General features: G+C 42.1%; 1 long non-coding RNA gene across 2 annotated transcripts; it reads right to left on the reverse strand.

Moving 5' to 3' along the window:
- On the reverse strand, positions 1895–20818 carry LOC110394707. Of its 2 annotated transcripts, XR_002435814.1 has the most exons (3): positions 19117–20818; positions 7969–12997; positions 1895–3619 (listed from the first exon to the last, which is right to left on the reverse strand). It is a non-coding gene; the product is annotated as an uncharacterized LOC110394707 (long non-coding RNA). The 2 variants fall into 2 exon arrangements; XR_002435812.1 differs by lacking the exon at positions 1895–3619 and having other exon boundaries at positions 6279–12997.

The following is a 22231-nucleotide window of genomic DNA, read 5'->3' on the forward strand; positions in this document are numbered from 1 at the left end:
AAACCCCCTCCCGAATGCGGTCCTGCCTGTCACTCGTTTATAATTTCTTTTGTTGGCAAACAAAAGAGATAAAAACAAGGCAGCCTTCGCCCAGCAACTGTTCTGTGCAAAGGGCCCTGCGAGATGGGAGGAGGTTTGTTGTGACTAATGCAAGCTGATAGCCCTTGCACGGGGATGTCAGAGCCCGCGGCTGTGCGAGCCCCGCTGCTTCCAGCAGGCCTTTGGAAAGAAAGCAGCACTGGGTCATGGAAATCTGCTTATATTCTTTCTCTGGGAGAGAAAACATGCACTGGCATTAATGAGCATGGAAAAATTCCGTAATGGTGTCCATGTGTATTTCAAACGGAGGGATCGGGGCTGAAGATAATCAACCATTTTCTCTTTTTTTTTTTTGAGTGGAAGGCAGCTGGTTAATAAACAAATATGCAGACAGAAGAGCTTTTGTGTTAGGATGTAGAGGGTCTAGAGGGAGGTGTCCCTGCCTGTAGCAGGGGGGTTGGAACTAGATGATCCTGAAGGTCCCTTCCAACCCAAACCATTCTATGATTCTATGTACAGGGCCCTCAGTGGCACTGCACACTAGAAGAGTCTAAAATATTGTTTTTTAAGACCATTATATATTTATCACCATTTCCATTTTAGTCCTAACTTTTTCTATGATTTGCCTCTGATATTCCTTCTAGAACACTTTTAGAGAAAATATACAGAATATATTGTTTCTCAGAAAAGAGCTTATAATGCGACACGTAAACCATTACCAAATATATTTCCTTCTGAATATTATATTGAATATTATTCAAATATATTATATTTTTCTGAATGATCTCTCCATTAGATGCTCCCCGCATTTTTCAGGTCCTTTGTGCCAGTTTGTTTTGATCACAGTCCAGAGATTCCTGGCTAGGAAAGAAGAAGGATGTTTTTCTCTGCTCTAACCCCTCCCCACTCCTCCTCCTTCAGTTTTCAGATGACAAATGTGATTACACTGTCCTAAGGAGAGAGCTTTTTGCTGTGCTACCACAAGTAGCTGACAGCCCCACGGGGTGGTAAGAAGCAGGATCAACCAGGATTCAGCATGGACCATCATCTCACTAGGTTTTATGATGCCACAGAACCAACCAGGATCCCTGCTTAACAGCAAAGATGATGGTGAGAAGATGAAGACAACAAAACTCAGCCTGGAAGCTGCTGTTCCTGCTGTGAGCAGGCAGGAAGTCTGCAGGTTTCCTCCAAGGCAAGGGGCCTCTAAAATCCTTCCATGATGAAACACTCCAATGGCAATCTGAGGCCCAATCCCTAACACCCTGCAAGTACAATTTAGAGGAAAGGTGGTTGTGTGAGGTGGAGGCAGGGAAAGAGGAAGCTCCAGAAGATACCAGGGGTGGCTGACAGCGATTGAGGCTTGGCCACCATTTTGTAATATCCTCAGAAAGACACAGAGAAGGAGTGGAAGCAGTTGGAACCAGGCCTACCATCCTCTCTGTTCCCATGGTGAGAGAATGTGTTGCCACTGCGTCATGCCTGCGGCTGTTGCTGTGTCTCAAGTATGCAGCACCTGTGATTCCCTCATACAGGAATTCTGGTCGTGTTAAAATGGCTGAAATGTCTCCAAAACCAGGACTTTTGGTGTTTGGCATTCAAATGTATTTCTCTAAATGCACGTGAAATGACTATACAAATGAAATCTGCAGCGAAAATGGTGACTATTTGGAAAATGTATAAAAACAATACATTAACTCCCCAGTAAGTCAAACCAGCATCTTTTCATGTACTCAATTCCTTTAAAACATATGCAGGTCACTCCAAAAGTAACGCCTCCTATTTATTTCCATGGAAACTACAACACATGCAAAGAGCACAATAACACTGATAGAGCAAATTTTCAGCAACAAAACATTATTTTTCAGCATCGTCACCACTATTAGCTATTCATTTTCACCAGCAATGAACAAGAGCCTGCATGCTAAAGTCATAAAAATCTGCACCAGCAGAGGTGACCCACTGTTTCAAAGCTGTTATGATGGTGTCATTGCTAGGAAGATGCTGCCCATACAGTCCATCTTTCATCAGCTCAAACAGGTGGAAGTTATAAAGTGCCAAATCTGAACTATACAGTAGGTATGGTAAGACAGTCCAGCCATGACTGGCAATGTGTTCCACGGTCTTCAAACTGGTATGGGGCCTGATATTATGTTGCAAGAGAAAGACTGACCTTCTCTGGTCTGGCTCTAGATGTTTAAGTCTTCAGCTTAGTCAGCGTGATGATGCAGAGGTCAGAGTTAATGGTTTGCCCAGGTTCCAGGAAATCCACAAGGATCGCCGCTTTCCTATCCCAAAAGACAGTGCACATCACTCTACCTGCTGAGGGCTGCATCTTGAACGTTTTCTTTGGTGGGGAATTCAAATGTCACCATTCCATGGACTGCCATTTTGACTCTGGCTCAGAGTGGTGATACCATGTCTCATTGTAAGTAATGATGTGATCCAAGAAACTGTCACCTTCAGCCTCCTATTTGTTCAATTGAGCCTGACAAACTTGCATATGGTGTTCTTTCTGTGCCTGTGTGAGCACTCATGGGATTCACCTGGCACAAACCTTATGATATTGTAACACTGCCACCACTTCCAGTGCATTGAAGCCAATATTCAGCTCTGTACACTCCGTTACCTGGTCGTAATCTTCCAGTTCATGTGGATGAGCTGATCAAGACGCTCTTCATTTCTTACTGTGATAGCTGTGCATGCCCACCTGGAATGTGGCTTATCTCACAGCCACCACTACTGAAACATACCACCCACCACCTCACTGTGCTCACATCCACTGTTTGGTCTCCATAAATGTTTAGCAAGCATTGATGAATGTCAATGGGTGCAATGTTTTTCCACATGGAGGAATTCAATGGCACACCTTTGCTTTATCCGCATTTCCATGTCAGATGCCATTTTGTCACACTGCCCCTCTGCTGCCATCTGTCGCACGGCAACAAAATACTTGATATTGGTGGTAAGGTTCAGGTTCTATCGTTATACCACCACCATCTGCTTCTGATGTTGTGGACTGACATAATAAAATAGGAGGCATTACTTTCAGAGCAGCCCCTGTAAAAATGCCATTTTTGGAGGAATTTTCTCACAGCTGTAGGTAAAATCATATGAAGAGGGAGGTTCTCCATACTTTCAGAAATAGATCTGTAGTGATACAACAAAGATAAGTTCAGTGAATTTTGGATTTACAGTTTTTGCTTCTTTCCTCACTGCCTTTGCTATTCAGAACTCTCCATCATTGTGCCTGAAGCAAGCAGCCCCATGCCTCTCAGGGCTTGCCCTCATCTCCACAAGAGAAGTTGAGCTGAAGAACTTTTCAGAAGTTGTATTCAGAATTGTCAGTGAAGAAGTTAGCTCACAGGCAAGAAAAAAGTGAAGTGATTGTGCAGTGTGTCATGCCATGGGAGCTATCACCTGAGCCAAAGCCCAGCGCTGCAGGCTGTTCGCAGTGTGGGGTGGGAGCTGGAGCAGGAGGCTGGTGGTGGTACTCTGACAGAGCACTGTGGGGATGTTCCGGATGAAATCACCCATCCCAAGCTTTACGTATGTAAATATTCATTTTTCTCTTTTAACCCTGACAAAAAGGAAGCACAAAAAGTAGCAGAAATGATGATGTGAGGCCAGAAGACATGCATGGGTGCAACTGTGCAGATAAAGATTATGCAAAGAGCAACACATTCCAGTTACAATTCAGCAATGTTTGAGCTTATCTTTCTAATTCACAGTAGAAGAATGAGTCTTATCTTAAGCAAACTGAGCTAGACCATTACTAATCATAAAGGGATTTTTCAATTTGATGAAATTTATCTGGCCCTAGTGGTTATTGCTATAGTACAAAAGAAAAAAAAAAACAAAACCTCCTGCTATCAGCTCATGTCTGTGATGAATAACTAGTTTCCTATATTTTCTTTAAAAAAAAAGTTTCGAGTTGCCTGTACTATTGCCTATACTGATTATTTTTTAGATTTTGGTGTTTTGGAAAGGAATTACTTACCAGATATTTATCAAATGTATTTTGGTAAGAGTGCATATCTTACACATGCTAAAAATGAAAGTAATTCCAACTGACTGTTATAGAATTATTGTTACCATACTGAAAATGCCACTGTGACAGAATAACAAATTCTGGAATAATGAGCCACAGACATCTGTTGGTTTCTGAAGTGTTACCATTCTTTCACTGCTGTGTATGATTCTTATTTTTTTTCTGTACCATTTTTAGGTTGTTTTTGTACCATATGGGCATCTTTTGATATTTGGGAAAAACTTAGAATGGAGTCACTGTGATGTACAAACTCTGAACTGAGGTGAATTCTTTTTTCTAGTTTTGCTCCAAATTTGCAGGGAGCATGGTCCATGCCTGCAGCAAGGGAAGAGAAACTGGGCAATGTGTTTGTTTATATTATAGAATGTGCTGCCTGCTGTTGTACCCCTATTAAGCTGTTTAATACCTCCTCCAATTTTCATCTTTCCTTCCTCTCTCCTCCATCGTGTCCTTGGCATGTGCTGCATGGGCAGGTTTGTATGATGGCTCGGTTATTGTCACCAGTGTTGCATGATCTGCATCATCTGATTACAGCTAAATGTTCCCCAAGATGAGAAATCGCAATGTCCAAGAGTGACTGAGAAGTCAGTTTGACTGTTCCTAATACCCTGTGCAATCTTTTGGTTAAATTTAGTTTATTTTTCTAGAATGTACAGGATTAATATTCAGAAAGACATTTTTTCCTAAATGGTAACTCTAAGTAGAAAACACTGTCTTTTTTATCCCCTCCCCACAGAACTAGGCTGCTAGCATGCTGATTTATTACACTCAGATCATCAGTGTTTTCCATCTCTCTGATGGAATCAAATTCCACTGGAGCACATGTACTGTGAAGTATACAGCATTATTCCTACAACGTGTATCTTCAGGCATTAGGGAAGTACTGATTCTGAAACAAAACCAAGTGTAAGCCCCCACTGTGAATGTGGAGGAAGCCAAGCATGTTTCTGCTGAACTGACAAGCTTGGGAAGTCAGGAGACAGCTTAATTGAACAATTGGTTCATCGACTGGATGAAGTCTTAAGTTACATGAATGACAAAACTATCAATTATTAAAAAAAAACACAAGGTATTTCTTGTAGCAGAAGCAGCATGTAGTAATTAAGGGTTGGGCTGTCTTGCTTTCACAGCTGAAGAGAAGGACGAGACTCTGGTTCCAACCGACGCAGCATGAATTAATTGTACTTTCTCATAATGCAGCTCTAGAAATGCTTCACATCTTACATTTCACTTCATGTTTTTCCTTGGTTGTAAGCAACAGTTTGAAAAGAATGGCTGTCTTACACCAGATAGAAAACAGATCTTATTCCTCCCCTCCATCCCCCTTTCCCCTCTGTGGTAATTGTTCTGCTTTACATTATTTTCCTCTGTTTGCAGGCAGGTTGCTAGTGAACAGACCAGATAAGCAGAGTGAGAAGGCAGCAGCTGCAGCTCAGCATCCCCACTGTAACAAGAGGGATGCCACCTATTTGGTTTCTATATGCTGCCTTTAAATACAACACTCCCAGAAAAATCCAGGAAACAAAAGTGTGGGAAGGTGCTGAGAAGGAAGTGGGAAGCTTGTATCTGCTTACAGCTCTGCCCTGACCCTCTGACCTTCTGCAAGTCACTGCCATGCTCTGCCCTCCTGCACGTGCCTTTGTCCTTAGCTCTGCTCTGACAGCTCTAACAGTAACCTGAGAGATGTCCCAAGCAAAAGGAGAACCTTACTTCCAAGCCATGGGTTTATCTTTGTTCCTTCTTATCTACTTAAGCTTATCTACTATCTACTCAGTGCTACAGCTAGCTGTTTCCAAGGGTGACTGGAAATCTCTTTATTCTGTTTGTCTCCTGATTTATGCTGCTCAAGGGGCCCCCAGTGGGTCTATTACATGTTTTTTTTTCCCCCTGATTTTTGGATCTCTTTGAAATTTCTTAGCGTTGGGTACAACTTCATAGATAGAACTCTACTGCAGATGATATGCTTTGTCTGGTCATCTTTGAGCCTCGAGGTGTCAGTGGACAGAAAGTTAAATAATCCATTTCTGTTTGGTGAGTTCTCAGCCTCGTTAATGCTACGAACCCCAAGGTATGGGAAATTCCAACACTTTTCTCTTTAAATCTCATCACAGAGACAAGGAGAGCTCTCTCTTATCCCTCCATGTCCTCTGTGTTCTGGCGATTATATCAAAACAGTGGCATTTGCAAGTTTTAAAATGTAAATGAGACAGAGTGGTTTTATTTTTGTGGGATTCTTTTTTTTTTTTTTTTCTGAACAGCAAAGCCCTTGGAACAGACAGCAAACCCCATGCCTGCTTCCTGCTATTTTATTCTTCAAAGTTTCAAAGTTTCACCGGTCATAAGGGATTTAGGTGATAGACAAGCAAAGCAAAGATTGCACTACATATCTATCAGTTTGCTACCAATTAACTTTTGATCCTCTCTTTGCTCAAAAACACATTTTAAATTTGAGACATGGTGATCCTGCATACAATCAGTTTATACAGTGAAGGGAGCTCACTGATGGGACATCAGCAGGACCTCATGTAGATTCTTAAATTTATGAGGAAATGGACAGAATAGCAGTGGGAATATTTGCTAATGATACAAAATTACACAGAACAGTCTTTAAAAATTGTAATTAAGAGCTGCAGCAAGATCCTACAATAATGAATAAAAAAGGCAGATGAAATTCAGTGCTGCTGAGGGCAAAATATGCATGTGGGGAAAAAGAAGTTCAGGTATGTCCAAGCACTGAATTTTCATAGCCTACCAGCATGAGATTTCTGGGGAACTGCTGCAGTCTCACACAGAGACAGCTCAGGATGTAGCAGCGCCACAAGGTGTACACTCATTAATAATCTTGGAAGCACTACTGGGAGACAGGTTGGTTCTCATTATCTGGGTTATTAAGTCACAGAACTCTGCTTTGCAACATGGAGGATGTAAATAATGTGCAAATTATTTGTGCGTAGTTAAGGTCAGGGGATCTGAAGTGAAAGGAAAGAAAGAAAACTTTACCGTCTTTCTCCTTTGAAATGTTACTAGAAATCTAACCTCTCTAACACAATGAATGTGAGATCTCCATTAGACATCATTTTATTTCAGTGTTTCGAAATACAGAAAAAGAATGTCTGTTTGGAATAAAGAGGCAGGAGCTTTTGTTATTAGAAGTAAATAAAAGTCTTTCTTAAGAAATACTGCACTCCTAAGAAAAAGAAAATAAAAGTAAATTTAAAAAAAGGGGAAAAAGAAAGGGAAAAAGGGAAAGAACAAGGGGAAAAGAGAAAGAAAAAGAGAAAAAGAGAATGAAAAAGAAAGAAAAAGAAAGGTACACAGAGAAAGAAAAAGTACTTTAAAACACTGAGCTCAGTTGTGAAACTGCTTTGTTTTTTGCTGAGCTTACTGACATCTGTGAGAGTGCTGTTTCAGCCTTAAAAACAATAAGGCAATGAGGTTAAGAATTAATACAATATTTGGCATTTTAACCATTGGTAGGAAGCTACGAGACATGAACACAATGCTTTGGGAAATGAGAGCTGAATTCAGGATGTACTCCTCATTGTTTACGCCAGAATTGCGCGGGTCTGACAGTAAAGCATGAACTGAGACACTCTTTCCACTTTCTTTTAGAAGCTTATTAAGTGTTCTCTTCAGCTGATTAAATTAGTTTCCTTTCAGATGTACAGCCTGCAAGCTAAAAGTCTGTGTTTAGGTTATAGAACTTCCATCCCAAGACATTCAAAATGCATGAATCAGAACACGAAAATCATGACATTTTGAAATACAGTAAAACCCTGGATTTTCTCACTTCCTGGATTTCTTTGAGCTTGAAAATGCCACGTTTTCTTTCTCTTCTTTATAACCACAAGAGACAAACGTTTTACTGATTTACTTACTTATTTTTAATGGAACTGTGCGGCTTCAGGAGTTGAAGTCTCATTTTCTAGTCCTGGCAGACACAAATGAAATAGCGGTGAATATGAAATTACCCAGGACTTGTAACAGGAAAATGAGAGCTGACAGTTGGATGGTTGGCATTTAGGTAGTGTAAAAAGAACAGAGCCCAGAGCCTTCCTTCCTCTCAGGGCTGCATCTGTGAGGTTGGTATGGGGCTTGGCAGCTGGATTGCTCCAGCCAAAGTGCAATACCAAGCTCCCAAAGACCACTGGGTGCTCTGAGAGAGGCCATGACCGCAGCATGCTGTCCAGTCTTTCACCTATAGGCTTCTCCTAAAAGTTCATATTTAACTCCAGAAAATTGTGCCCACTCAACGCAATTAGAATATAATGAAAAACAATGGGTTTGTGCTTTGAGAAATCTCCTTTCCCTATGGAGTTCAACTGCTTAACACCTTCTTTCTACATTCCTAGAGTCACTCTATGTAATGCAAAAATAAAAGCACTTAATAAAATACCGCTGATGTTTGTCTCCTATTTGAAATGAAAATACTGTGTAGGAAGAAAGGGATAGAGATGCTGAAGATACAAAGTCTCAGTCATGCCCAAATGAAACCTGATGGTTGTAATCAATGCGGATCTCACGACACTGCTCCCAAAATGGAGGGTAAACATTTTTCTGTAAGCAACATCAATGTTATTTGCACAGAAGTTTTAACTTAATATGGCATTCTTTACTTTCTGACAGAAGCTGTTATGTAGGATGCTGTGAGCTTTCAAGCTGTTGATGCATTTCTCTCTGGACGTGGGTGTATTTAAGTGATAGGCATACGGGATAGACAGACAAAGACAGAAATCAGATAAATCCCCATGCTGGAGCCTTCCTGCATACCCACACTGCAGACACACTGTCCCCACGCAGTGCAGCAGGTCGCTGCTCTCTCTACCTAGCCTACCCACAGCGTAGCATCCAACCTCACCAACGCACAGTGCAGAGCTACACAGCATCAACGTCCTGGCACAGCAAATCTGCTGCTTTCACGTTCAGACAGTGCCCAAGAAATGAATTTATCACCAGCTTTGCTAACTGGCATCAGCAAAGTCACTTCTTTTGCTGAGAATTTATATTTTCTAGGCCTGTCTTTGGTAGTATGATTTTTTAGTAAGATACAGTGCAGTCTCAAAATAAAGTGCTTCGTCAGAGCCGTACATTTCTACTCTCCTCACAAGTGGGATCTTCTAAAACAGAAATTAACCTCTATTTACTTCCAGAATACAAACCCCTTCCACAGTCCCCCCTACTAGACAAGCATCCTAGAGAAGGCACAAGTGCACCCCAGCAGCGTGAGCACAACCACCAACTTGTTTCACCACAGTCCCTCCACAGTCATGCTGGAAACTGCATTGCTGGATTGAATCTGCAGGCACACAACAGTGCTCCTGCTTTTCTAGCCCTGTGCTCAGGCTTACAGGTCACTGCAGTGCTCGGGTTCCTGGTTCTTGGCTGGAATGACTGGGAGGCTCACCTAATGGGTCATCTTGAAGTAATCCAAAGACAGCATCCACCAAGCCAGAAAGAATAGAGTGAATGTTGTTAGGAAAAGTAAATCAATACCTCATTGATTTCTAGGTGCACACTGACAGCTTTCTACACAGGTCTTTACATTATTGGCTTTCTGGAAACTAATAGGAACAATTCAAAAGAAATGGGAGGTTTTTTTTCTCAAGCTAATTCCCCGAGGTAGAATCTTCTGGTAAAAACACAAAATGTCCATATTGAATCCCCAAACCAGCTGCAATTTAGGATCAGATAACAGGAGAATTTATGGAGGAGGGCTGTTCCTCTCTCCTTTAGCACTAGCAAGGTCCACTCAGCTGCGACCCACAGCCCAGGCCCAGCGAGGGCTCAATACTCCTTCAGCAGGCACACAGAAGAAGAGAGAGCTCTCTCCATCAGACCACTCATTGCAGGCATTCCAAACTCCCGTCTCAAGATGGGATATCACACTTTTGGATACATCTCTCCCATAGCTTGCACTTAAACCAAATCATCCTTCTGGGAATGTCCACAGTGAAAGATAAACCATGGATTTCTCCAAAGTGCAGAGACTGTAAAAAGAACACCAGAACCAACACCATTTCAGATACAGATCCTCGTCCTTGATCACCAGTATAAATCGAGACCAGTACTTTGCCAAATTGATCAGGGTTCTGTCAGAACATACAAAAGAGGGAACACAGGTGACCTTTTGCTGAGAACTGCCTATTTGCACTGCTCTGCAACCTGCTGGAAAAGCATCATCCTATGACCAGCCTTTTTAAAATCCCTCTTTAGCATAGGCCTGATTATGAAAACATACCCAAACTATCTTTCATCTTGGACTAGCCACGAATTTTCTGAAACTTACTCAGCCTGAGTGTTCACTCCAGTGAATTTGAAGCAATCTCACCTGAAACGTGTGAACATTCCTGCATTTAGATGTTACAAATGCTTTTTTTCCACATAGGGCTCTCTGAGTAGGCTGCCTAATGAGGTGGGAGAATGTGTGTCCTTGGGGATTTGTGGGACTGGGCTGAGCAGACACCCCTAGGAGCAGTGTAGGCACAGCTGTAGCTGCTAGGAAGGGGCAGGGAACTCCTGAGCTTACCTCCTGAGATCCTTCGCAAGTTGCTTTTCTGCAAGGTACCCTCATGGCACAGCACAGTTTGACTAGCTAACAGAGAGGAGCTGTCAGCTGAACCTGTCCTTGTTTTCTGTCAAAATCTACAGAGTTCGAACTTGAAAACTCATAATTCTTGAAGACAATACCATGTGCCATGAATGAATCATATAATCGGGGAGAGTTTACCTAGGACCTCATCATTTCTATAGAGAGAATTAAAATTTTCTAATGTATTCGTATAGCAGTTCTTTTATTTACTGTGCATTCATACATGTGGCTTCTTAATGAATGTACTCTTTTGTAGCTGAGACTGTGGAACACCCTAATTTATCTTCAGATTTGTTAGCTGTCTCATTTGGATGGAGGTCCAATAGACATTAAGGTAGATGTGAATATGTGTTTGATGAGGGGTCACTGTCAAAATGATGAGGGTTTTTACGTGCTTCTTGTCTTAGGAAGTACTTTATAGTTCACACAGTTAATCCAGTGGAAAGATTCTGAAAGCTTTGAAAGGACTGAGCAGAGTATCTGCTACAGATTGATTCTTTGCAATTTTGCTTTCATGACATAATTTTCCAGTTTTTTTTTTTTAAATACTCTGATGTCTATTCTCACTTCTGTTAACAGTTCGAACAGAGTTACACACTTCTTTCCTGCTGAATGCTTACATGAAATGGTTTACACATATCTCATTTTAAATTAAGCTGATATGTTGGAAACATAAGACCCAGAGCCACCAGAAAATAGCCTGTACATCTAACACTTCCACAGTTAATGGCAGAACTACTCAAAACTACTCAGGTATATTTAAAAATCCAGAATGCAGAATATATAATTTGGTCTTTGAATCATAAACTCACCCCTTTTTTGAGTGAGAAACTTGGACCAAGTACTTACAGTACTGCCATGGGCTTGATTTTCATTGCTACTTTGCAAGCTGCCTCTTCAGATCCCGTGGGATTCTCTCTTCTCAGCTAAGTGGAGACTTGCTGTTAGAAAGAGAGACTGGGTCCAATTAAATCGATCAGATCGGATGGATCACCTGATCACCTATGTCTTACTTTAGCAGTGGGGATGCATCTTCTTGGATGTCCTTAATAGCTTTGAAATAAAAACTTGTCTTAGCAGAGCTGTCTGTGCTTTGCTTGTTTTCCTGAACAGTACTGTGCCAGACCCTTGGGATGAAAGTTAATAAGTAGTATCAAAAAGTAATGATAACTGTAACAGTGATTTAAATTCACTAATTATTCCCTGTTCTAGACAACAATTTTGATGAATACATGTGAATCAGAATGCAATCTGCCAAGTGCCAATTCTTTTTTTTTTCTATCTTCCTTACCACAGCAGCGTTAATGCTAATGTAACTTCAACCTACAGTAACTGAATAAGATAAAAAAAGTGAAATAATCAGAACACGGAAGCACTGAACATACAATGTATGGATATCTCCTCATCCCATAGGGCCTAAGGTTGAAGATGCCTTTCATTTGCCCACAGTTCAGGCTCAATAATTGAATTTAATTGTTCTGCTTGCACCCATACCCAAGGCTAGGGAAGTCCGGTCCTTCAGTCACTGCATGGAAGGCTGGACTTTCGGATTAGCTGCAGTGCTCCATGGAGATTTTGCTAACCTGAATTTAACTTCAGAACAAAATGTTGAGGTCTAGGAGAAAGAAAGAAACAACACAGATAGTATATGAAGAGAGATGAAGATCAAAACTCTGGTTTTCTGAGGGAAAGGGAAAAAAAAGGTGTAGGGAAGGTCTGCAAATAGGACCAGTGTCTGCTCCTGAGGTGGGTGCTCTCTCTGCAGCACCCTCAGGGGCACATCAAGGAAGCTGCAGACAGGGCTTGTGTCAGCTCCCTGGTAGGAGCTCCTGCAGGATGCTTTGGTTATGCCAAGGAAATTGTTCTGGACAGAACACTTCTGATATAAAAAAATCCTACAACTCCATTATTTCTAAGAGGAGAAGCTGTGCTTCCAGATCCCTTGAGAAGACGCTGAAGTGAGGAGGTTTCAGGGCACCAGAGAGCTCAGATGCTTGCTGCAGACTGTAATCCTTGCAGTAGAAGACCTCCTTGGGTTTGGAAACAATGATACCCATTTGCTGAGCTCACCAGCTTCACTCTCTTCCCTCTCCCCTTCTCATGGCTCCATCTGTTTCCCAGTTTTCCTGTTTGTGTGCTCACTGGGGCTGGTTGTCAGACTTGACCCAGGCATCCCCACAGGGGAGAGATCCTTGAGATGCACTGTGTAGTCTTACTTTGCAGTAGTGATGTTTTCAGAGCTGTTTCCTGCCAGCTTTCTGAACTGAGGGTATATTGACAAAGTCTGATAACAAAACCATAAATCCTTTGTTTCTCAGCTGGAAGGAAATAAAGCAAAATTACATATGAAGGAAATAAACTGTATCTCCAAATAGACTCCAGATGATGGTAACATATTAGCAAATATTACTTACAAACTCTTGAGGTGCAGTATACGCTGTATGACATAAAGGTACCATGTCAGTCCTAGCCATTCCCATCCCAGAGAACACACCTCTACCAGTGCTCTGCACACCTGCCTGCTTAGCAGGGCCTCCAACTACAGTAACTTGTCAGTGTGCTCTCCCCATTGTCACATATAACATCTCCAGCACTCTCTACCTGAAAATCTGTGTTATGTGTATACTTTGTATCCTGGTTTCAGCTGGGACGCGGGTGTCTTTCTTGCCTTCATAGTGTCTGGTGTAACACTATGTTTTGGCTTTGGGTGAGAAACAACGCTGATGAAACACAGATGTTTCTAGCTTTTGCTGAGCAGTGCTGCACAGAGCCAAGTGTGTTTCAACTTCTACTGTCCCACTAGTAAGGAGGCCTGAAGGGCACAAGGAGCTGGGAGGGGGCAGAACCAGGACAGCTGACCCAGACCAGCCAAAGGGATATTCCATATCATATGACATCGTGTGAAAAAACTTTAAAAACTGAGGGGAGTTGACTGGGGGGCAGTGTGGGCATCGGTGAGTGGTGAGCAATTGCACTGTGCATTGCTTGTTTTGCAAATAGAAATTACATTATTATCATTACTATTATTATTTCCCCTTTCTCTTCTGTCTTAGTAAATAGTTTTTATCTCAACCCACAAGTTCTACTTTGTTGGTTTTTTTTGTTTTTTGTTTTTTTTTCCAATTCTCTCCCTCTTCCCACTGGGAATGGGTGGTGAGCTGTGTGGTGCTGAGCTGCCTGCTGGGTTACACCACAACACTTTGCCAGCTTAGTAAGCATCTGGGCTTTCTTCCTCTGTTTTTTATTATTATTATTATTTGTGGTGCCAGCTGTGAGCACATAATCTGTCATATTTCATGGGGAGCTGTACCGTTCACATCAACAATTAAGCACTTTCTATGCAATCATATGTTTGCATATGTCTTCATCTTATGCAAATAAAACGTAGGTAACTATAGTCCAGAACATTGAAGGGAATTAAAGTACAAACCCATGTGAGTGTCTGCCTGTAGTTTCCTTCCTTCTTTTTTTAAAATTTATTTCAGGGCACAAATGCAAAAATTTACCACTACTTAGACAGTTAGCAACAGCGGTTGCTATCGTATGTGCTATCATTACTAATACAGCAGATAGTCTCTGTATTAACTCTGATCAAAATAAATTCATTGTGTGTTCCCATCTTACGAGCTTTAACGGGAATTTCATTGTAATTTAGCACAACTGATGTGTTCATTTGAGCCAAAGTACTGTTAATGCCTGAGTTAAGCACAACTCTCTGTATGCCAGAGCTCTGCGATATTGGTTGCACTGGCTGCTTTCAAGTTGCACAGTCCTGAACTAAATACCCCAAAATGCCAAAGAACTTCAAAGGACTGTAATGCTCAAGTAATCCAACAAGCATTAACAGTCTCTCATCCCTAAAAAGAGAATCATTTATGTAACTAATTAATTTGCCACAGTAAATAATCTGTTGACATTTACGATAAGCAACTCTATTGGCGGTTGAAATAAATATTATGTTGCACATAAAACTATAAATAGTAAGAATTTTGATGCCAGGCCCAGTTTCAAAATACTATGGAAAATAAATGAGCGCTGGCTACAGGAAAGAAATTTGTAGGTCTCAGAAACTTGAGCATGTTAGGAGAGTGCAGAAAGTGGCTATCCATGAAAGTAACCACAGCTCTGACACAGCCAGCAGCCTCCTGCTGCTCAGGTGGGGCATGCTGGTCAAGATATTCTCTGTCTAAGCAAATGAAAGTGTCTGCATTTTGTTTCTGATAGCTTCAGCTTGTTTCAGCTAGAGATAACTCAGCATCAAGTCTCAATTTAAAGGCTGACGCATGGGAAGAGCAGGCTCTGGAATCTCACTCCCTCTGCCATGGGAGGTGTGGAAGACCTCTTGCAGGATAGATAGGATACAGATGAGTGGTTGGTGTGGTGTTGGACTTTATAGGCAGGGTGTTGTCATTTGGGCTGCTGTCACACCTGCTGATTTAGCTGGCCTGTGAGGTCCCTGGCCAAAGCTGGCTGTTGTGCCTTCTTCTCTCGCTGGAGGTTAGGAAACACTTCAACTGGTTTCCTTGTGCAGATGTTCTGTTAATGTGCTCTGGGTCCAAATTCCATTTATTTAAAATGTTCAAGTTAGTGCAGCTTCATAGATGTAATACATATAAACATATGTATTACGAGGCCACTAGCATAAGTTGGCAGGGGTCGTTTCGGCAGTGGTGGGTGAGAGTACGATACCCTGCATCTCCTTGGCAGCTGCAAGGAGCACGGCTCCAGGGCACAAAGGGCAGTCTGTGAGATGCTTCCAGCCTCCAGCTCAGCTGCTGGGAGGCAGCAGGACTCGCAGAGTGATTTAAAGTGTCAAGGAAGAGTCAAGTATCTAATCTGCAAGCAGAGAGTGTTCCAGACCAAGACTAGGACATGTAACTGGACTCTCTTCCCACCAAAGTTTGAAGGCAGAGCAGTGTGGTTCTGTGGCTCAGAGCTGTTTTCAGACTCCATTCTGCAAATCCACAGCTCAAAAGAAGAAAGTCAGGAGTCAGCGGATGCAGTTAGCTCAGAGTGGTGTAACTGGAGGAAGCTCTGGGGACACAGGGAGCTCAGCAATCTGTGCAGTGAACTGCACGTGTGAAGGGCACGTTTCTGCTGAGAAACAAAAGCTAATGCAGAGTGTGATGCTGGAGTAAGTCGGATCTCTGGGAGGTGCAACACAAGCTGCAAAGGAGAATGATGTTTCACAGCAGCAGTGGGATGAGGATACTCTTGAAAACAGCAGTGTTTTATACAACCTGGTCAGCAGTGATCAAACTAAGTTAAAAAAGATACTGTAGGAACTGGGGAGATGGGTGGATGAAAAGAACTGGAAGTGTGGAATACCATATGAATAATCTGTAAGAAATAAGGTAACTTGACAAAATAAATGGAAGAGTAAGACAGAAAAGTAACTCAGCTATTCAAAAGACTAAAAAAAGGGAGTTGTTCCACTAATTTAGCTTTCCATTTAATAGAACATTCGAACAAAATGAGCAGTTAGAGAGCATCTGGATTTATTCAAAGGCTTATAAATAAGACCCAAAGCCACCCATGGATTTAGCCTGATAGGTGTCAGAATAGAATATATAGGTATATATAGGTATATACCTGGCTTTGCTATCCTAGCCTCTTTGATTAGTTCTACTCTTGAACATGTTTTCCATCTGAAGTGATTGTGCCTGTAAAGGGGATGCTGCCATTGCAAGACAGCAGTTTAATGGCTGAGATCTTTCACCCTTACACTCTGCTCATGTGTCAGGGAAATCTCCAATGTACATAAAATAAATTTTCTGAGATGTTAGGTGACTCTACTGCTTTGGGTTGGGGTTTGAAGCCAATTCTTAGACATGGACGGGCAAATGTGTGCTCACCACACTGTGGGTGCAGAGGTCCCTGGACCTGCCATAAAGGGGTACCAGATGCTTTCCAGGCTTTCATCTGAGCTATATGGCCCACAGAAATATGGGTAGAGGAGATACAGGACCTGGGGTCACCCAAGTTCGTAGTACAGAAAGGCTGTGATTAATGATCACAGGGTTACTCCTCAAAAAACACAGATCATCCCCCTCCTGCTACTGAGCATACATAATTGATTACAACAACTAGAAAGAAATTTTTTACTTTCTTGCTTTAGGAGTTTGATGCCTCTTGTATGGGTCCTTGCAGTAGCATTTCCTTCTTGCTTTTGAAGCTATTTCATTTAAGTTTTAAATGGTGTATATGCTTGCTCTGTTCTATTATTCATCTAAATCTTGTGTTGTAAGGGGTAGCTTTGAATGGAAGAGATACGTGAATTCTCAGTGGGTTAGATTGTTTCCATAGGTACCTTTGTTAAAATGCAGGATGGTGAAAGATTCCCAGTATGATGTTACAAAATCAAGATACCGCCATGAGTTTCCATTGGAATAGATCATATTATTATGTAAAGGTGCAAAATATACAAAAGTGGCCACTCAGGAACTGAAATCTTGCAAGAATTACATACATTTTAAATGACATGAGGATGCTAAAGCTCATGTGCCTCTTATTCCAGGGAAATGTAACTCTTTTTGCAAATGCTGTCCCATATCTGGTAGTAGGAAGGCTTCATTTTCTATCTCAAAGATGAGTATCCCAACATTTACCACAGCATCTGCATGGAGACATGGATTCTCCAAAGCCCTACTTGAATTTTGCAGAATGTGTAGGAGAGGAAGTATTTAGGCGCAGATCCAAAGGTAGTGAAAGACCCAAATTTGAGAGCTTTAATTCATTTCATTTTTAATCTTAATTTAGATCTGATCTTCAAGCCAACATGCCGAAAACAGTTGGACAGATGTGCACATGTGTATACCCACCAATACGTCTCTTCCTCCCCAAAAGGAGTGCTCCTGCATTTGGATGAGTGCTTTTTTATTCTTTAATTGCAGTAACACTATGATTAAGCAGATGCTAATTACATTCTTAATGCAATTGAATTAATGTAATAAGTAATTTACTATCTTTTTATTAGATTCCAAGTAATTATTTACACCCTCATCAGACTCTGATTTTGTTTGTGTGCTATAAAAGCTTAAATTTTCTACACTTTGTGGTGAAATGTGTGTGTTTCTCAGTGATAGAACCCAAGTCATCTAATGTTTCGATCTATGTGAACTTTTCAAGTGGATGGGCATTCATTTTGAAGTCATATGATCCTGACAAGAACAGTCTCTGTGAAGTCAAGGAGAAACAATGCCTAGCATCTTTGTGTCCTTAAACAAGCTGTACATTTCAGTAAATACCAGAGATTTATTGGTGGCCAAGAGGGAGATGAAGGAAAGGCTAAGGTTAAGACTATCATATGTAACTTTCTAATCACTAACGAGCAGGATGAAAATGTAGCCCTTTGAAGTCCCCCAGACTGAATGGTGTGAATATTTACTATCTGCCCACTCTGCTGCTCCTCCTTGGAGCTGGGCCAGTATAGCACATTTTGCACTGATGTTCTACGTGATGTTGGTCTCCCAGGAGTTAAAAGGAAATTAAGCACAGAGTGGGGCCTCTTGCACATTCAGTAATAATATTTTGCTTTTTCTTATTCACCTTTCATTTAAAGACCACAAGGCCAAATTAAGTGAATCTCTGAAAAATATGGAAAAACTCAGGATGCTCAGGTGAGAAAGGTAGAACTTAACATGTTAGAAAGCGATAGGAAGCTCTTGTTTCTGGTCTGGCTTTTCTACTTGCATCACTCATTCATCTAAAGCTGCTAGTCAACGTTCTTCCAGAATCAAATAATATTTCCTTGTAGAAGGCAAATCAGCTTGTAAGAAATCCAATCCAGCTATGCCAGTAATCCTGTTTGACTGAAATCACATTTTCTGCATTTTATAAATAGTGGTTAATCATCATTATCACAGAATTATAACATTGACTTTCTTGCTTATGTGATTGGAGTAATGCAGCAAAGGAAGGTGTAGGAACAGGTTTCTGATGTGGACATGCCATGGGTGGCAGCTGTGGCTCCCAGAACAAAGCCTCTTCTTCAGAGGAGAGAGATTGTGTCCTCTTTAAAGGACACAGATTGTGAAGGATTTAAAGGCAATGTGATTCATTGTAGAGCAAAGTGCGCCAGCCTGCTGCATTAGATCTGATCTCGTGCTTGACTTGGATTACTTCTGTAGTGATGAGTATTAAGGTTAGATGTATTGAGTGGCATTTTCAAAAACAAAAAGAAACTGTCAGCTGCAGGAATGGGGCTTGCACCATTCCTGGTTAGAGCACGTTCTCTAAACAACAGTGATAACACAGGTCTGCAAAATTAATTTATCTGTGTCATAATTTTTGGAAACAGCAGTTCTATATCAAACAGGTTCAAAGATTCCTGTTACAAAAAGTGGTTAATGCATTTTGTTAGGCTCTGGGCAGTAATGCAGGAGGATGCAGTCATACAGCCACTAAGCACAACAGTAAGCTGTTCAAATGTTCTTACCTTTGCTTTCCTTGGCTTTTCCCGGTGTCTCCATAGAATGCATTCCAGGTGCATTTCAGGTCTCCACTGTTGTCTTTTTTGGAATAATGTCCCATATGTAATTCTACTCGATGTCAGTAAAATGAATATACTGTAAAAACACCTGTAAATACCCCCCAGCATACTCTGTGTGCTCTGAAACAGGCTTGTGTTCAGTCCCCCAATACAATGAGAAGGTCGAGAAGAATAGGAAAGAATAACACAGCACGCACACTCTTGTCATGCCAGCTCGTGCGTGCCAAAAGTTGTTCCCAAGCACCTGGCAAGCACAATTCATTCATTTCCCAAATGCCAGTGGCCAGCCAGCTCCTCAGGACATTCCCTCCTAACACAGGGACACTCGATAGGCACAATCAGGCAGAGCTTGGCACCAGCCTCGCTCCCAGTCATGTGTGCAAACTGTGAGGACGGAATTGCATCTTGTTTCTGTTTTTGTCTGGCAAGCAATAACTTTTGCTGTTATCCTTGATGTTTGTTTTATTTTGCCATTAGCATTCCACAGAATTTCAGCAGGGCTTTGGTAGATGCGTAGCTGGAATATTGAAAACGTTCCACAGGTACCGAGATACAGCAATTGGCTTCTGATCTAATGCACTAAATATGAATGGCATGCTGCAGTCACCTGGCTCTGAGGCCCAGGAGAGCCCACCCAGCTGCGATCTGGCACGTGCATGTGCTTGCTGTGTGCCTGGCATCTATCAGTGTCTTCCTTGGATGTGGAGCCCCAGCCCATGTGCTCTGTGCCATGGGGCTGAGCTGAGGGTGCTGCTTCCCAGCGCCTGTGCTTGCAGCTCCTGCCCTGTAGCTGTAGGTCCCATTGCTGGTCCTGCACTCTAAATCCTGTATGCGTGGGTGGCCGGTGGCTGTAATTTCCCTGGAACACTGAGCTGAAAGGAGCTCTGTCAGCTACACAGAGGGTGTTAGCTGGTTGCAATAGGCCTGCGTGCAGCCAGTCCCACTCAGCTTCTGTGGACATAGCATTTCTGTGTGCAAATCATTTTCGAAGTTCTTGGACACACAGCTGTAATCTGGAAGCCCAGGTCATTTCCACCACAAATAAACTCAAGTCACGCTTCTTCCCATGCTTGAAAATACATTTTCTTCAGACTTTTCACTCTCTTTCATTTTAATGTGAAGAATACAAGATGGGTGAATTCGGGATTTGGAAATGTCAGACAATTAGCATGGAGCCATAAGGTGAACTGAAAATGTTTCTCTTTTTTTTCTTTCTTTATGATAGTGTCATGGTTTTATGATTTTTGTTATTGGTATTCCACATCATAACATCATGTAAAGCACTGGGAGTTAAAGAGTTAATGTTCCAGTTCCGTGGACTGTTGTTTTTCCGTGTACCTGGTTCTCAGAAGAGAAGAACTACATGCCCCAGAGGACTTTGCATTCAGAGGGAAAGATAAAACTCCTTGCAAGTCATGGGACTCTCTCCTCACTGCCTGGCAGTGACTGTGTGTTCCCCAGACGTCTCGCCTTCTGTTTTGGAGTAAGGCCTTTGGTTTTGGACACTCTCTCTTTCTCATTTCATTTGATTTACGAGCCTCAGTTCTAATTATATGATATTATATTGTGTTATCTTCCATTCCGATATCATATTTAGTAAATTAACTTTCCTCCTCGGATCGTTGCCACTGCTCTGTTTTTAGGCCCATCTCCCTACTTTTCCCCCCCTTTCCTCTTTTCCCTTTCCCAGGGTGTGGGTCTGTGGGTCCTCTGCCCCATTAGTCACAGAACTGGGCTGAACTGGCCCATGAACCCTCAGCCCCTCCCTCTCCCCCCCTTCCCCTTTTTCGGGCCAGTGGGCCTGTGGGCCTGCTGTCCCCCTGTCATGGACCCAGAGAGATCTAGAGATAACTCTGTGATAGACAGCATCTCATGTGTTTGAACATTTAACACCTCAGATCCCTGCCAGATGAGGCCAGCCTTCTATTATTTGTTTCAGTCACTCCAGGCTCTCAGTTCAAACAACCACTGAGGACATTCTGATGGCTAGAATATGAATGTTTGTACAAGTGCCCAGCGGAACTAATGACAGACTTCACAGCTGGATGTGTGCTCTACGCGTGTGGTATATTACCGCTTTGGCAGCTATAGAGCTGTGGAAGTGCTCAGTCTCCTGGGTAAAGGATGAGCATCACATGTCCACGCTGATGCTCTGGAACACCTTTGCTGCCTTCAGGCTGCCCAACTGAGAGAAATGTCTACAGATACAGGCAAAAAATATGAAAATTACTGTTTCTGTCTGGCTGAGAAGAAACAGCACTGGACAACAGTGGTTTGTGTTTGTATATGTTTAAATAAAACACAAGAAAATAAACAAAAAAAACCCACCCACTTCTATGAAGGGTAATGAATTACTTTGTCTGGTCTGTTCAAGACATACATGGGTAGCATGGACACATGCACAGACACAAAACATGAAATGATTGAGCTAGCTCACTGGGCTAAAGGCTTTTGCTTTTGAGGAGGCAGCACAAACCCTGCATTCTGTGCTGTGTGTGTGCAGTCAGCCAGAATGTGGAGAGCAAGCAGTGTTTCCAGCCATCACTTGGATCTCACTAATCTTCTTACAACAATAAAGCAACACCTATGGAGGTGGGGCTTGGGTGAAGCACCCAATCCTCAGAGGTGTGTGGGTGTCCACATAGACTCGTGGGGTCTGGCATAAGTTATGATCACTTGGGTAAGTCAGAGATAGAAGAGGTTTGGTTTATTGGAAGGAATCCTTGACTAAAATTTGTCCTTCATCTCAGATTTGTACGCCTTCAGGGAAAAGCTCTTCCACCAGCCTGGTCAGGCAGGAGATGGGCCGAAAGGTAAATGGTCAGGGAGGGGGAAATTGTTAATGCTTTGGACAACTGACATTTTTTGGAAAAGAGGGTGAAATTTATGATCAGCCCATTAAATACATGGTTTTGTCAAGGATAAGGGGACCACAACACTTTATTAGCAGCACATATGGCCATTGGTGCCAACAGAGCATCAAAGCTTACTCTCTGGCTATGAGTCATCTCCCCCTGAGGAAGTTGCATGCAAATAACACTTAACAAGGATGACAAAGACT

Source organism: Numida meleagris, chromosome 2 (genome assembly GCF_002078875.1).
Source record: "Numida meleagris isolate 19003 breed g44 Domestic line chromosome 2, NumMel1.0, whole genome shotgun sequence".
Lineage (NCBI taxonomy): Eukaryota > Metazoa > Chordata > Aves > Galliformes > Numididae > Numida > Numida meleagris.